Raw genomic sequence first — 16,191 nt, 5'->3', positions numbered from 1 at the left:
AGGAACAAAACGAAATTGGATTTGAAACATCAATATAAATGAATATGGAACAGCTGATTTTTTGTTTTTGTTATTTTGCTTTCATTCATTTTCTCATTTTTCATATAACGTGATACTCAGTTTCAAAATAATCGTCAGTGTGGAGAGACGTTGAATTCGCGCATTTTTTCGCGGTTTTTGCGATAATTAATAGGTGTAAAAGGTGAAATATCCAAGGTAAAATGTAGACTTATATTAGCATGTAGAAATAATTTAAGTTTATGGTAGTGATTATGACGATTGTATAAGATGTTATCAATCCTTAATGTAATAAAAAGAACATTGTACTACAATGTTGATAACAAAAGTATTGATAGGCACAAAACAATAAGCAGGTGATATAGTTTTTAGGGGAAAATATTGAGATCAGGTCAATAATAGACAGCAGGCCAATGCATACAATTAAAAAAAGAGAAAATTTCATAAAATCGCGAAAGAAAAGTAATATTAAATGTACATAAGCACACCACACATATAACAGTGAAGAAGAAGTAAGAGCACAGAGCAAGACGAAAAGAATCAGTAATAAGGAAAATATTGCAGAAAGGAGAAAGAAAGTAAGTGGATTTAGTTATGCAATTTGTGTTATTGATCGCAACATTATTTCAATGCATTTCATTGTCCACGTGGTAGATTAACGCTCTATTCACCTTACTCTCCATCTCTCTCACTCTTACTCTACATTCTTATTCCGTGTTAATGCATTTCTTAAGCTTAAATTGTTATTATTATTATTATGAAGATAGAAGTGAGCATTATGAGATGAAGAAAGGTTCACCGCTACTTCTTGATCAATGAAAATTGCTCTAAAAAATTCTTTTTCATTAAATCTTCATGAAATAAGCCGAAGATCGTGAAATAAAAATCTCATTTTCTTAAAAGTGAAGAAAAAACAAACAAAGAAGTAACAACAGAAGCATCGCGCTTATGCACAAGAAGAGAGTCGAAGAGAAGATAAAATTAATGAGGAAAAATTAATTACAGTTAATTGTAGAAATCTCTTCTTTACATTTTTTGTGTGTTTCTGCTTCACCAAACGAATGAGTGAGTGAGTGAGTGACTAGCTACTGGTGCATTATGAAAGTTGCTGATGATCACTTTATAGATATGCGAAATATCACAAAATTAATACTAATTTATTCTTTCTCATGTCGATTTTATAGGTGGCACTATCGAAAATTCACTTCTACGTTAATTGCTATTCCATGAGGTTAATTAAATAAAGATCAGTAGAAATCATTAAAATGTGGATTAAAGCTGAACATAAAATGCACAATGTAATGAGTATGGACATTCAAAGATCGAATCTTCAATGGGAAATAATAAAAATGTGCTGAAAAAAATCTCCAACGGGAACAAAAAGTGAAAGATCTCATAAGATACACACGCGCAGACCCAATAAAGACTAATCTCATGCAAATTATTACCAAATGATTACATAAATTAATTAAAATTTGTTAATTAAATTATAAAACACAAGCAAATAAGAAGCAAGCCAACAAATAGGCAAGATGATTCTTGAAAATAACTCAAAATTACTGACAATTAGTCAACATAGTATGTTACTCGTGACATCGCTTACAAATGGATTTCGAAAATTTCTAACAAGATTTTCAGGTGAGTAATGTGCCTCTAAACCCTCAATTTATGATCCCTTATCCTCCATCAATATATCATACCGTCCACAACATTGTTTATCACGAATCCATGCATCACGTGAACGAGTTATAGTCAGGTGGACGAGAGCATGTGACTCATCAACATTAACAGGCGAATTTCATGAACAAGGACATTGCCAAATATTACGGGTTAAGTCATGCAATATGTAATGTGTCTCAGACAGAACAGATTAGGGGTTGGTTTGGCTTTTTTGTTCAATAACAATTTTCATTTTCGGTGCTCGTGCGGTTGTTTTATAGCAATTTAATGGTTTATTAGAAATTTTCTCCTTCCTTTTCACTGCTTGTGCCTACTTGCCATTATCACACTCAATGTTTATCAAATAGGACTCGCACGTTGCGACTGTAACATAAAATATTTCATGCTACTACGAATTTTCCATGAAAAAATCAATAAAAGCTTCCATTTCCTTATCCGAATTACTACACAAACTAATATTTATTGGGTGCATTAACTGTCTCCTTTGAAATGATTTAAGCTCCTCAGACATGCATTTATGCTAATTAGATTTTCCATACTTTTACATTTTTATTCGCTCAATTCAATTTGAATGCAGTAATACGTCAATCAATAATGCTAATGTTCATAAACGGATCATCATAAATGTCACAATAATTTTATGTTTGACTGCTTATTGAACAACAAACATGCTGGATAAGATAAAAATATTATGTATTTTTTGGGGGTTTTACTGACAGAAATGAGGTCAAATGTTAGACAATACCGTTGATTTATTTAGGGATGTACTGAACGAAATGTAATAAATCAGGAAATGGAAAATCTGTGAAACTACATTTAGGGATATCAAGTTGCTGAAGACAATGAGAAAGACTTTGAGTAAAGAAAATTGTCTGTGAAAATTGAGTATACAGCCATTAGTGAATTTAATTAAGCAAAAAACTTTTCATCACTTTAAATTCTGTTTTATTTGTACTTAACATCCACACACATGCATGATGGCTGTCCACAGAGCAGAAATGGCTAATATTTAGGAGAGGCATAAATTGCCAGAAAGTCGTAAAATTTTCTTACTCAGTTTCATGTGGCTGTGATAAGTAGAGAAACGTGACACACATTACTAACGGCATGAAGCAAATGCAAATTTTCCCAAAACACGAAACAATTTTCGTTTGTTTGTTTTGACAATATTTTGAGTAATTATTACATGAGTTCCTCTCTCAATTCCTTGATTATTCAACAATTAAAACAGAAATGAGCTATAAAGTCACTGCTCTATAGCTACAGTTATAAATGATCACAACACTGTCATTTGACACAATCACAACAAATCACAAAAATTCAGACTTAATTTGAATTGAGGAATATTTGGTCTTGTTCAGCAATAAATGATCTCGTATAATCAAGACTTTAAAGTCTTAACGAGACTCTTTTATGTAAATCGATTGCTTTAGCACGCATTTCGTTCTTTTATTCTCTTAATACTTTACATACTCAACTCAGGCATTCAGATTCTTAATATCGAAATTTACACCCGCACATGTTGCTTAATATTATTATAAATTATAAAGGCGACCAAGATATGTCTTTAAGAAGAATTTAAAGCGTTATAGCTGAATTCGTTTTCTGTCTCACGGAATGACTTTAAATTCAGATTTTGCTCAATATTACTGCATATGTCTCTGTATGTAGAGTTGTGCATGACACATCAAAGAATTTCTCATATCCAATATAAGAAATCAGTACAAAACAAAGAATTGCCGCAAAATTCATTATTTTGGAAATGAATAAATATTCGTTGAGGGCTCAAAAAGGGGGAAGTAGAGGAATCTCAAGAGGTCGTCATCAATGGATGAAAGAAGTAAGAAAAAAAATAAAAATTCACGCTGTGACAAAACAATACAAGCCAAAAATTAATTAAATGAAATAGAAGTAAAAATTTTTAGCTATTCATTCAGCCCATTAGCAGCAGTAAGAGTCAAAAAATGTGAGGAAGAAGTCGAGGAACAAGAATGAAAATTCTGATTCTTTATTTTTCTATTGTTTTATTTATATAGATTGAAATATAATGAAAATTGGTTATGGGCTCTATCCATTCCATATTCGGTTCTTTGAACTCTTTTTAGTCATTGCCGAAGTGTTGTTGCTAACAAGCTCTCTTGTTGCTCTAACTGATGAGATAATAATGGAAAGTATCCTGATAATTTCAAGTATTTCCAACTGCAAACACAACTGCTGTTTGCACAAATGTTAAGAATTTTCATCTCCGACTACGGTCACATTGCCTCATCTTATTTTAATGAAAAGAATTTGATTGTAAGCAACAAAGTCACATCACAACAGCAGCAGCAGTTGAGCAGGAGAGGGAAGAAGAAAATTTTTCTCAAAAGCAGCAACAAGGTTCATTGTATTTTTATTATTTTGTGTCTAAAAGCTGTGGAAATATTTGCTTAAATAAACTTAGTTTTTTTGAGACCTAACAGCACACAAAAGTCAATGAAAAGAAGGAACGAAAATTATTTTTGTTATGTGTTTGAAGACACCAGCAACAGAATGCCATAAAGTATTTATTTAAATGAATCATTTACTTGACACAACAACAGCACAACAGCAAATTAATGTTAAAACAGACAAAAACTAAGAAATGAAATGACATAAAAAGCTAAAAGTAAATCAACATGAGGCAATTGCCCGTTTTGTGTGTGGTATGAAGAAGAATTTTTTATTGTTTGTAAAAAATTAAATGAAAATATTGAAGAATGTGATAAGATAACACTTGTACTCACAAGTAGGGATCGTGGGAATAATGTAGAAGTACAGGGGGAACATCAAGCATTCAGAACATACCATGCCGCATCCTCATACAGTAGAAAGATTAGCACATACACAAATTACTCTGATGGTTGGTGTGAAAATGTCTGACTGCTTCAATGATCATCACTCGATGTGTTTAAAGACAATTTGTGTGTTGTTTGAATATTGAAGTCATAATATTGAGTAAGTAAATAAACAATTAGAGTCGATGGATGACGAAGATGATGAAGACGAAATAAGACGAAACAAAAATGCTGGTAGCAGCAGACAGTAGTGATTTTGTGCAAACACAACAAGTCTAAGATGAGGTATGAAAATGAAGATGTGAAAATATTGATAAATTTCGAGACTAAATGAAAGACTTTCATGAATCAGCATGACAATTGATGAATGTGTAAATCACACATATAAGGAATTTCAAGTTTAATGTTGACAAAGGTAATGGAAGCGATTTCAATTAAGTGATAAGTTCCATAACAAGATAACTTTATTAAGAATCTTGTGTGTGGAAAGTTATTCACTTCGAATGTCACACGCATGGAATGTAGGATGTGATTAATTAATTATCTCCGACAATTCTACACTAGTCAGCCAACAGCAGCCGTAGTCACAGCATCTTCCACACAAAAGTAATCGCGTTGTTCACAATTTAATGAATGTAAATGAAGAAGATTAAGGCAGGCAAGCTTGAAAGAATCATGTCAGCTGAATTAACTTAAATAAATGTGTAAAAATATTCTCGCAAACATAATTTTTTATAAGTCACGGGAAACATTCAATTGCTCAATGAAAATGAAAATATTTCTTAATTCTCTCAAACAAGTCGAAACTCTAAAGTAAAACGCATTATAAGCTATGCCTGGAAATATCAAGTAAGGCGTGCGCTGTAGTAAAATATTATTTGCTCGATGTGATAAAGAAATGTAGTTCATTTTGATTACATTATTCACGTAAGCTCGCAATTCTTATCGAGTTTCTTCACATTTTTCACGTTAGTCAAGTAACAAATTCTTTCCGGTGGCAGTGACGATGCTGATGTCATGCAACTTTTACACTCGTGCTCACAAAATAATGTTCCTATTGTCAACCAAGCATTCCTTCCATGAGCTTCAATTCAATGCCAATTTCATACATTGTACACGTTCAGCATGGATATGAACTTGTTTACTTTAGAAACTATTGAGTAACTTCCTTATTTCTATCAATGCATTAAGATCATACGTGATAATTTAGTTTCATGTCCCAGATCATACCTAATTTTATGATTTACATCAATTGAATAATCATCGCTAAGTATTTTTACATCCACAGCAGCAACATTACAAAATATTTAAATCAGTTCCTATTAAGCATGTAAATGAGATATATAAAGTTGCAATTCATTCCGTGTATTCATATCATTTCTAATGCTGCATTCTCTATTTACTTCTTTTTCGCAATAAAATTCCAATGATTATGGCAAGATTAATGTCATAAATTTTATTCTACTTCTGGATGTCGTTTTTTGTGCTGTTTCTGTGCATTTTATTTGCTGAGAAATTTCATGTTACATTTAAGAATGGAATTTTTTGTGTGCATTTTTAATGCAGAGATAATTCAAATGTGGAAGAAGTTAGAAGTAAAACAACAAGAAATGTGGAAGGTCTTTTGTTCTTCAAAGCAGTGCCAGTTGACTATCAAAAGACGTGGAGACAAAAGTGAGAGAACGACCGACAAACAAGTGCACATAAATTTGTTATATGAATTGCAATTTGCAGTGGAAAAAGGCAGCATAAGTTAATGCTGTTTTATGCACCAGTTGTAACGATTCACTGCCATTTTTCACGGTCACGTTTTCTCATTGCAAAATTTCTTTTGTTTCTTCTCGTCTTTCAAGTGAAATTCTACATTGAAGGTGAGGATCCTTCCACTCGAACGTGTCTTTTACATGATCAACAACCAATTTTTCATTTATTGTATGCTGGATATTGGAAGGGTGTGAAAATTTTCTCAAATTAATTTTTTAAGGCACTAACTTGATCTCCCTAAATATTTTTAAAGAAGTTATCACGTTTCACAGCATGGAGAAAATAAGAAAAGGATCTTAGTGGAAGTAACAATAAAAGAAACAGTTTTTTTGTGATGGAAGCGGTCATGGGAACAGAATGAAAGGAAAGAGAAGAAGAAAAGGAAGGAATTTATGCTAATGAGTGATGAACAAAGTTGATGCATGTTTATGCATTTTACGATGTACTTGCTACATGGCCAATATAATAATTAAAGTTCTTAAACAAATTTTCTCACACACAAATTTTGTTCGTTTGTACCTGCCACAATCTCTTGTTGTTCCTTAGTGCTGAAATGTATGAAATTCAAAGAACAACAAAAAGATCTGATCAGCATGTCAAAATATTTATGATATTGACTTGATTTTGTTCTTTAACTGTAATGTCTGTACTTACTGCCAGTATGCATAAGGAAGTGCACATGTTTTAGGGTGCATGAATAATTTTGGGAAAGAATTTTCGCAGGAATATTTTATTGACTTAAAAACCATGAAATTTATGCTGGTAATGATGAAGGTCTGACATTGAATAATTAAAAAAGTTTCATTTCTGTTGTGTCTGATCAATTCCGCAAATCATCAAAATCCGCATCGATATTGATGATCACTTGCCGATACAGTCGTCGGTTTGTCTGATGATGTCATTCATTCAAATGAATGTCTCATGTCTGATCAGGAACTGCACATCCGTAAAATTTCTTATTCTTTCAATTCCGTTTTACAAATTCTAGGAAATCAAGACACGGGCTTAGAATGAAGGTAGAATCGATATATGTACAATAGTCGAATCATTCAAGATTTCTTCATGATGGCACAGTGACTGAATGCTACGTGATTTTCATACAAACATACAAAAAATATGATTATATTTTAAATTATAGGCGCTATGTGCCTGACTGTGAGAGTGCGATGTTTAATACATTGTATATAACTCTTTTCAATTGTACATTTGTAGATTTTTATCATAGAACCACTTAGAAATCATTCATTCTGTTCACTGACTATAAAAAATCTTTCCTTCATTTTTCTTCATTATATCTAAAAGTGCTGTAGATTATTGTAATTAGTCTGTAGTGTTCAGCACTCGATTCAATTACACAGGTGCAATTTAATTCTATGATGGAAGTAAAAAAATAAAACAAATTTCATCGTGAATTCAATTACTCTTGCATAACATCCATAAAAGGTGCAATATTCAGGTATTGCACGTTCTGAAATGAGCTTATTTGTGGTTTTATGTAATTTATACAAATAAAAACGGCAGAAATTTCTTGCAGTCTTTTAATGCATTCTAAGTGATGTGCATCCGACTAGATCGTTTAACGAACGAACCGAAAGAAATCCCGTTGTCTATCTCATTGCAATTCTCTCATGATGATAATTCTGTTGTGTTTTTTTTTCGGCATTTTTTTTTTATATCTTGCTTCATATTTTATTATATTGAAGAAATAAAATCAACAGAGAACGGTTCTGAGCAGCTTATTCCCATTATTCCTTGCTCTTTTTCGCCTATCACAATCTCTTCTTCATTTTTCATGTGCATCGCATCTTCTTTGATTGCTTCATGACATCGCTTTGTCTATCATGACGGGTTCGTTGATAGATTGTCTCTGATCTTCTCATGACGATTGTTAGATGCGCTTATATCATTTGTTTATTGTTCCTGTGACTCAATCACTTGCATTTAACAATTTCGTTTGCAAAAACTTCTCTTCTGTTCTGTTTTAAATAAAAATGCAATTTTACTGTGCGGTTTTTATGTTGTAGCTGTTCTTTGGGCATTCAATTTTTCTTCGTTTTATTCACTGCTGTTTGTTGAACATGCTTCAATTTTTATCGTTCTTAAAGAGTATTTTTTTTCGGTTCAGTTATTTTCATTGTTCACCTGCTCGAGTTTTTTGCTTCTTTTTTCGAAAAAGAGAAAACTTTGAAACATTTTTTATTTTATTTGTGCAAAAAAAAGAAACTAAAAGAATAGAAAGAATGTTTGTTATTATTTTATTTTTATTTACTCTTTTTCTTATGCATGTCTTTCATGATTCTTCGCAAATGTTTTGTGTTATTGATGATGATTTTTAAGACAGCAAATGAATATTTTTTTTTTTTCGCTTTTATTCGTAATAAAAAGGGGAGGAAGAACAAACTCAGCGAGTTGCCTAAGCTTTTAGAAAATTGTAGTGTTTCGATCGTGGTTTGGTAATTGAAGCGCACTTTTTAACTGGAAAATTTCTGAACTGGAAAGGCTTTAGAATTGAGTTTAACTGAGGTTCTACTCATATAGAATTTTTCAACGGCTGTTTTTGAATTTGAAATTGCTTGGGTAAAATATGAAAAGTTGATTTGCCCCTGTAAAGAATTATATTTTATCTTAAAAACTGCACAATTTAACATTATGATTCAGGTAATTATCGCAATGATTAGATCTATCTACTAACTTAAGTTGTGTGTAATTGTAATTAAAAATTCCATACGGATTACAAATTAATTATTGCTATAATGTTTATTCTTCGGAGTTTAAACACAGACTGAACTTTTGTATGAAAAAGGGGTTTTCAACTATGTACAATAAATATCATTTAAATCTAAAATGAACGTTGTAGAAAAACCAAAAATCAACTCAATTCAGCAGTCTAGACCAATGCGAAGCACAATAAATCATTATTTTCTAAATTCATGCTAAAAAACCTTTCAAATCGCTATTTTCATTTTAATTTTAATGATAAATTTGTTTAGGAAACTTTTAATTAAGAATGTAAATTTAATGGTTGAAAAATTAATTTAATTTTCATTCTTTTCATCTCTATCTTTCCTCTCTTTATTTTATTGCAGGTGAATGAATAATTTATGAAGTCATGATGGACAGATAAATCTAAATTATAGAGCATTATGAAGGCATTAAAAATCTTAATGAAACTGTGATAAAGTCAAGAATCATTTCTCCTGGACGGTTAGTAGTTATTTGGGGGAAGTTCTGAATGAAAATTAAACTTGTGATAAACAATAATTTGAGTGATTTTTTATGTTTAAATTATGGATATGATGGTGAAATTATGGATATTTAATAAAAAATAAATTTCATCCTAAATTACTGTTTTCATGTTTTAATTAAAATTTGATCTAATTTTTAAGTTCCAGTTGAGTTCTATTTGGGGATGGAACTTGTTTCGTCAACTAGAAGGTAAGCATTAATTTTATGTGATAATTTCAGGCGTTGATCTTTAGGAATTTGTCTGTTTTCCTCGATTATTGAACCTAATACTTAGTTTTGAGGATTAAGATCCAAATTATTGTCAGATGTCCAACAAATTACCTTAATTTCCAATTTACAACCTACTTTTATCATCAGATGTCTCACATTTTTACTTCACTGGATGTAATGATAGATGCTGATTTTAAACCATTCATGACCATCCTCAATCTTCGTCTACAGCTAGCCCTTTCACTAACTTCATTCTGCAAAACTTCAATGAAAATAAGAATCCCCAAGATTACTCATTAACTGCATAAAATGCATGATAAATTTTTACACATCGTAAGCTTCACATTATATACCCAGAAATGTGTTAATTTAATTTATTTATATCCCCATCATCTCCATAATAATTCCAGTTTTATAAAGTTTTTCTGCGGACACTCCATTACTCATTGAGGTAGTACCTACAAAATATTAATCATCAATAAATTATCAACAACATTCCACAAGCGTTAAGCATTTAATCTTCTCACACATTTGCATTTTATTCCCTCGATATTCTCAATAAACATAATCGATTTGTGAATTTTACTCCATAAATGTGCATCAATAAGCTGAGAATAATAAAAATCGCAATGTGAGCTTGGGTACTAAAGCCCTCACTTGGATCATTTAGAAGAGATTTTTATTGTGTAATAATTTTTCACACTGCTGGATTTATACTTGACTATATATAGCATGACGAATAATCGAATAATAATTATTTACAATCTGATGCTGTAATGTAGCATTCTTCGAGTCTCGTGCTTGCAATTAAGCTTTATATAGAAGTGAAAAGTTGATTTTCCACTTTGCAAGTAATTCAATTGGAATTGTCAATACACGCAATATACAAGTGTGTCTTATTACCTCAAGTCATACATCTGTCCATACAAATAATTTATATTATTGTTACACTACTCGTGCCTTAAACATGATCAATGATCAGGTGGCTCTTCGGTATATTAAACAAGAAGATAAATTACTAAATTTTATTTGTCACTAAACCTTTGACATTAAAATAAATTTTTTATATCCGTACAAGACATAGGCTGTGCCATTACCCTTCATTAAATTGCATTTTTATTGTTATTGCAAGTTACTCTATTATGGATCGATAGTAGACTAAGGAGCTGCCTAATAATCCTCACTTTCTATGCATACAACATATAAACAGAAGAACTGCTTACTGATGATAATCTCAAAACAATTTCCCTCAAATATAACAATAACGAGCAGCAGCAGCATTAGCAGTATAAGAATACAACAGAAAGAAATGAAAGGAATCATAAATAAAGTGGGCGGATTGATTCTTTTTGGTTTCCTTTTTTTCCATACTTTTTTCTGTTTTGTTTGCCGTGCCACATGTTTCATGATAGCTTTTTGATATTTCAATGCTGATAATCCTCGCATTTAGTTCCTTTGGATGTACTCGTTGACTGTACATATGGATATGTCGTCTCAGGCAAAAGGTTATGTAGACACACAACAGAAGTCATAAATTGTGTCCATTTCCAATTTCCTTACATCTAAAAATTAATTTTAATGTCTTAAGACTTGGCCCACCATCACTGAATAACCGCTGCCGTTAAGCCGTCAACGTCTTTTTAATTTATGATCCATAAGTGGCGTTTAAAGACAAAAAAAAGTGTGAAAATTAAAAAAAAATACGGAATAGGAAGAAGTAGTAAAGGCAGCAAAAAGAGAGGAATGAAAGAGATGGCGAGAAGTAAGCAGCATGCGTGAGAGGCAGATGTCATGACAAATGAATTAAATGAGGATTGAAGATTTATCGTGTTATGCCTTCTCATTGAGATTACACATTATTGGATGATGACGATCATCATACTCGCCAACCGTATTAATGGAATCAACTTCAGCATCATTACACCACACACTAATAAACATGCAGACAGGCAGAATGAGAAGATTTTCTTCTTTTAGAAATTGAAAGTCTTTTTTATTGACGGACAATTGGATAAAGATAAAGTGCTTAGGAATTGCTTCTTTTTTAAGGCATAATGCATATTACAGACTATAACACACATAATTGTCGAGTTTTCTCTTTTACTACCTGATAATTATGACGATCATGATGATCTTGTTCGATAGAATATTGTTGATCCATAATTATGATGAAATTAATTTTTTATGCTGCTGTTGCTGCTGTTGTTGCCGCACTTCTGTTCAACCTAAATTTTTCATCCTCTTTTTTCGTGATACTATCAAAAATTGTACAGTCAAAGGAACGCATGGCCAATTTTTTATATATTTCTTCTCATTTGCCATAACATCTGGGAAACGGAGAGAAATTTTATATCACGAGACATTTTGGAGATAAAATGCTGATGGAGAAGCTACTTTTGATGGATGTATATAAAATAATTTTTAACACATTTAATTTGTGGCTTAGAAATGCGAGACTTCAAAAGAATTTTTTATATTTTTATTTCTCGTCTCTCAGTTGTCAGATTGCGATGCTTATTAAAAAATTGACGCGTGCCATAAGAGTAATGATCGTCTTATAGTAAAAAACTGGGCATATACAAACAACATCATCTTAACAAGGTCAATAAGTGCGGAGTAAACGGAAAAAAGGTTTATAAAGCACAGCCGACATGTCTAAACATGCAGAAACTAGATTTCTTCTTCCACATTCACTTCTTCTTCATTCCTAGTTCCTATATTTGGAACATAAGGTTCTTTACATTTGGCAGGAGGATGGAAAAAAATTGCAGCCGCTCTTTTGTCAACATACAAAATTCTTGATTTCCGGAAATGCATACAAATTTAAATTTACACAAATGGAATGAAAACAAACATGATAGAGCAGCCATCACGTGCCTTAAGCACTCAAGAGAGGTTTTTAATCTTTTTATTGGCAGCATGCAAATGTTCTTGAAAAATTTTATTGCATTTAAAAAATTATTAAAAAAAAAAAGTCATAAAATTTAAGATTGTCGTCTGTCGACTGGATGAATCATCATCACATTACCGCATGTGCTGCATAAGAAACAAGTTTCTGGTATTTGTTTGGGTGGTTTTTGCTCTCCTCGCCTTTCTTCCTCTCACTTCTTTCCTTCTAAATTTTTCGCAAATGTATTTTGCATTTCACTCACGCTAGTTTTTTATGAATGCATTGGCATTGGTAACGATGAGACGAGGAAAGATGTAAGGCACACAATTATGTGAGAGAGACTCTGCACTTCCACATTAAATGTTGTTGTTGTTATTTCTGGAGACGAAAACCTGTTTTTATGTGTTTCACCGATTAACTTATTTATGTAACAATATGAATGTGGATAGGACAACAGGCAGTCAGACATACAGACAGACATACACTGAAGATGAAAGGAAAAGGAGGCGATGATGCTACGGATTTAATAATTTATTCTCATCTCATTCAATGACACCAATTGAGAGGAAAGAAGTCAAACAATAAGTAGGAGAAAAGTCAATAAATGTTGGAGCAGCATGGCTTATATGTCAGTTAAATGAGCTGTGTAAAGAAACAGAAAAGTCAAATATTGGTCTTGTTTGATTGCGTGGAAAATTGCTTAATAATATTATTGACAGATGAAACACTTTTACTTGATGATTGAAACTGTAAAGACATTGGAACTAACTTGTCGATGCGTAACTCACTCTTTCATCCGCATATTTGACATATTCGCTAACAAGAAATCAAAAGAAAATATTTAGAGCTTGACGAATTTCAATGTCGATGAGAAAGTCAGTCGAAAAGTTTTATTAATTAGATATTTTCCAGCTTTTTCTCTTCATTCATGCTTATTGTTTATCTCTTTATGGTTTTCATGACTTTCATTAAAATTGGATTGTAATGATATATGATATATGAGTTGGATATGCGGTAACGAAAGTCTAAAATATTTATGACTTAATCACATTGAGTCAGTCAATATTCACATCAAATAATTACAATCAATTTTGATGAATTAATTAGAATACAATACCTAAAAAAATGAACAATGGCACGAAGAGTGACCAACATTGTATCAAATTTGTTGGCGACTGACTTACAATTTCTTTGGAACTGATTTTCACCTCAAAGTGCCACTCATAAATGTGACGATATCAATCAATGTTCTATAGCGATCCCGTCAATTGACTTCTTGGAAGCGCATAAAAGAGAGACGGGAATATTTGCAAAAAAAAAAGATAAAGCGCCTCCACAAAAACTCACACAGTTGTTGTTAATTTATGGAGTCTGCTTGAATCCTACAATTTATTGTGTTATGGATTTTAAAGCTACAATAATAATGTGTGAAGAATCAGGCGCCATAAAAATACGATCGCGCAAATAAATATTGAACAGAACTCAGGCACACAAACATACAGGCTCAAATTCTATGAATGAGAATTAAGAAGAAGGAATTGAGGAAGGGACGGGAGAGAAAATATCACGATTATTGCCTCGAACTTGAGTCTGGCTATAAGGGAACTTTATCAGCATGTCTTAATGAATCATTTGATCTTATACTTACATAATAATACAACTTGTAAGTGGCTGTTGTCGGCATTTACTAAACTGTTAATTAAGTATGCAAAAACACCTCAACTTTTTTACACATGCATAATAAGGAATAAAGTTGAATGGAATTTTCTTCATCTTTTGTGTCTTGTTATTTTATTTACAACATGTCGATCATATCTTACTCTCATTCCTCTCTACCTCACAGCATCTACAAGTGCTGTTATTGCTATTTTATATTCAGTCTATCTAATAGAATGGAAACTAAAAAAATTATGGAAATTAACAGCGATGATGTCACAAATTGAAGGTTGTTTGCTGTTGCTTCTTTCAGTCCATGTCCGAAAATGTTCAAGTTTATTTCGTAGGTGGAATAACTTTTTATTTGGCATTGCTTGCTTGAGTCTTAATGTCAAACAATATCTTAATTGAGCACAAAGAACTAATAACGTAAATTATGAAATTCATCCAATGGAACATAAAACAATCATATTAATGCACATCTAGCAAGTGTGCAAGAAATGCAAGAAATTTATGAGAAATATGAAAAATTTGTCACCATGAAGCTTACAAAAATGGAAAATGTCTTCATGTTCAGTCATAATTAAATCGAAAATTCCTCAATTGTGACATAATTGAAGCTATGCATGGCATTCATGTCTCATATGTCTCATAAGCCTTTTCAGTTGTAATAGCTAAATGTCATCTAATCAGTTATATCTAATAGACTACTCGATGGATGAGCCTCGACAGTATCATGATATCAATAAATGTCATATTAATTTTCATGGATAGCATGTCCCTAATATCTAATAGCACTACAATAGTAGTGAAACGGATGTGAATATTTTGTTGAAATCATTTGGAAATTTGCGCTGTAAAAATTAATTTAGATTGAATAATTAAAAGTGAATGGAAGCATTTGTTCCTGTTTGTTAGTCAAAAACTGTTGGAACTGGAGTGAGAGTCGAGCAATAATTCTTCGCGTGACATCAACAGAAACGTTATAAAACTCACTCAGAGAAATAAAATCATGAGATGAATTCCAGTTATGCGATATGCAGCATAAAACATTTGAATGAGACTCAAACAATTGGACATAAAAATCTTCTTCAACTGATGTAAAGTCATCGACAAGACATAAAATTATAACTTTTTGAAATGTGAATTTTATGTCGAAAATAAAAACAGCAATTCCACTTCTTCATCGTCATTACCTTCCAAAAATGTTTTTATTGTGAGCATAGCTTTTAATGAAAGACCAGCAAGCAAACATTCTATCCACTTTTTCTCATAAAATTAATTATTACCATTGTTTTTAACACTCGCGGTGCCTAAATGCTACAAGCTCTAAATCTGTGACTATCTATTAAAATTTAATGAAATGTAAAGGCATTTTTAGAAAGAATTTTAGTAAAGCAAATTAAGAAGGAAGCAATGTTTCTGGATAAAGATTTTAGGAATTCATTCAAAAACTCAATTGAAAAAAACAATCTGAGTTAATACTTAAAATCAGTGTCCTGGTTGAATTGGCATTGGTTGAATTAGTCTGAAGTCCAAATTGTAAATGAGTGAAAATGATGCCAATGCCAGTAAAATTCCTGGCATTCCTAAAATATTCGTTTTCGCACTTACTACGTAAAGTTGTTGTACACACCCAATAACATTTAAAAATGTTTTACTTAATGAAAGGCATCCGCGTTAAATCCCATGATTCATAAATAAAAAGTAGCTCTCAACGCAGCAACAAATATTCTCATGAGTTCCTAAACTAAACTTTCTTATTAAAATAAAATAAAAATCCTTTAGATCCAAATTCCCTAATTAAATTTCTTTGATGTCCAAACGATCGCTTCCATTCAACATTCTCAAGTGATTACTTGAAAGAATTTTTATTGTTAAGTGTTTAATTTTTGACGGAACATCTGATGC

General features: G+C 31.7%; 1 long non-coding RNA gene across 1 annotated transcript; it reads left to right on the top strand.

Annotated features, from left to right (window-relative positions):
• Positions 1–136: 136 nt before the first annotated feature.
• LOC139086492 (uncharacterized) lies at positions 137–9,620 on the top strand. Its single transcript, XR_011544023.1, has 3 exons — positions 137–596; positions 1,203–1,656; positions 9,365–9,620. It is a non-coding gene; the product is annotated as an uncharacterized lncRNA (long non-coding RNA).
• Positions 9,621–16,191: the final 6,571 nt, after the last annotated feature.

This window comes from Chironomus tepperi, unplaced genomic scaffold (genome assembly GCF_022539635.2).
Source record: "Chironomus tepperi strain 1889 unplaced genomic scaffold, CSIRO-AGI_Ctep_v1 contig_85, whole genome shotgun sequence".
NCBI lineage: Eukaryota > Metazoa > Arthropoda > Insecta > Diptera > Chironomidae > Chironomus > Chironomus tepperi.
Note: the sequence above shows the minus strand (reverse complement) of the source record. Positions and strands in the feature narration are given on the sequence as shown.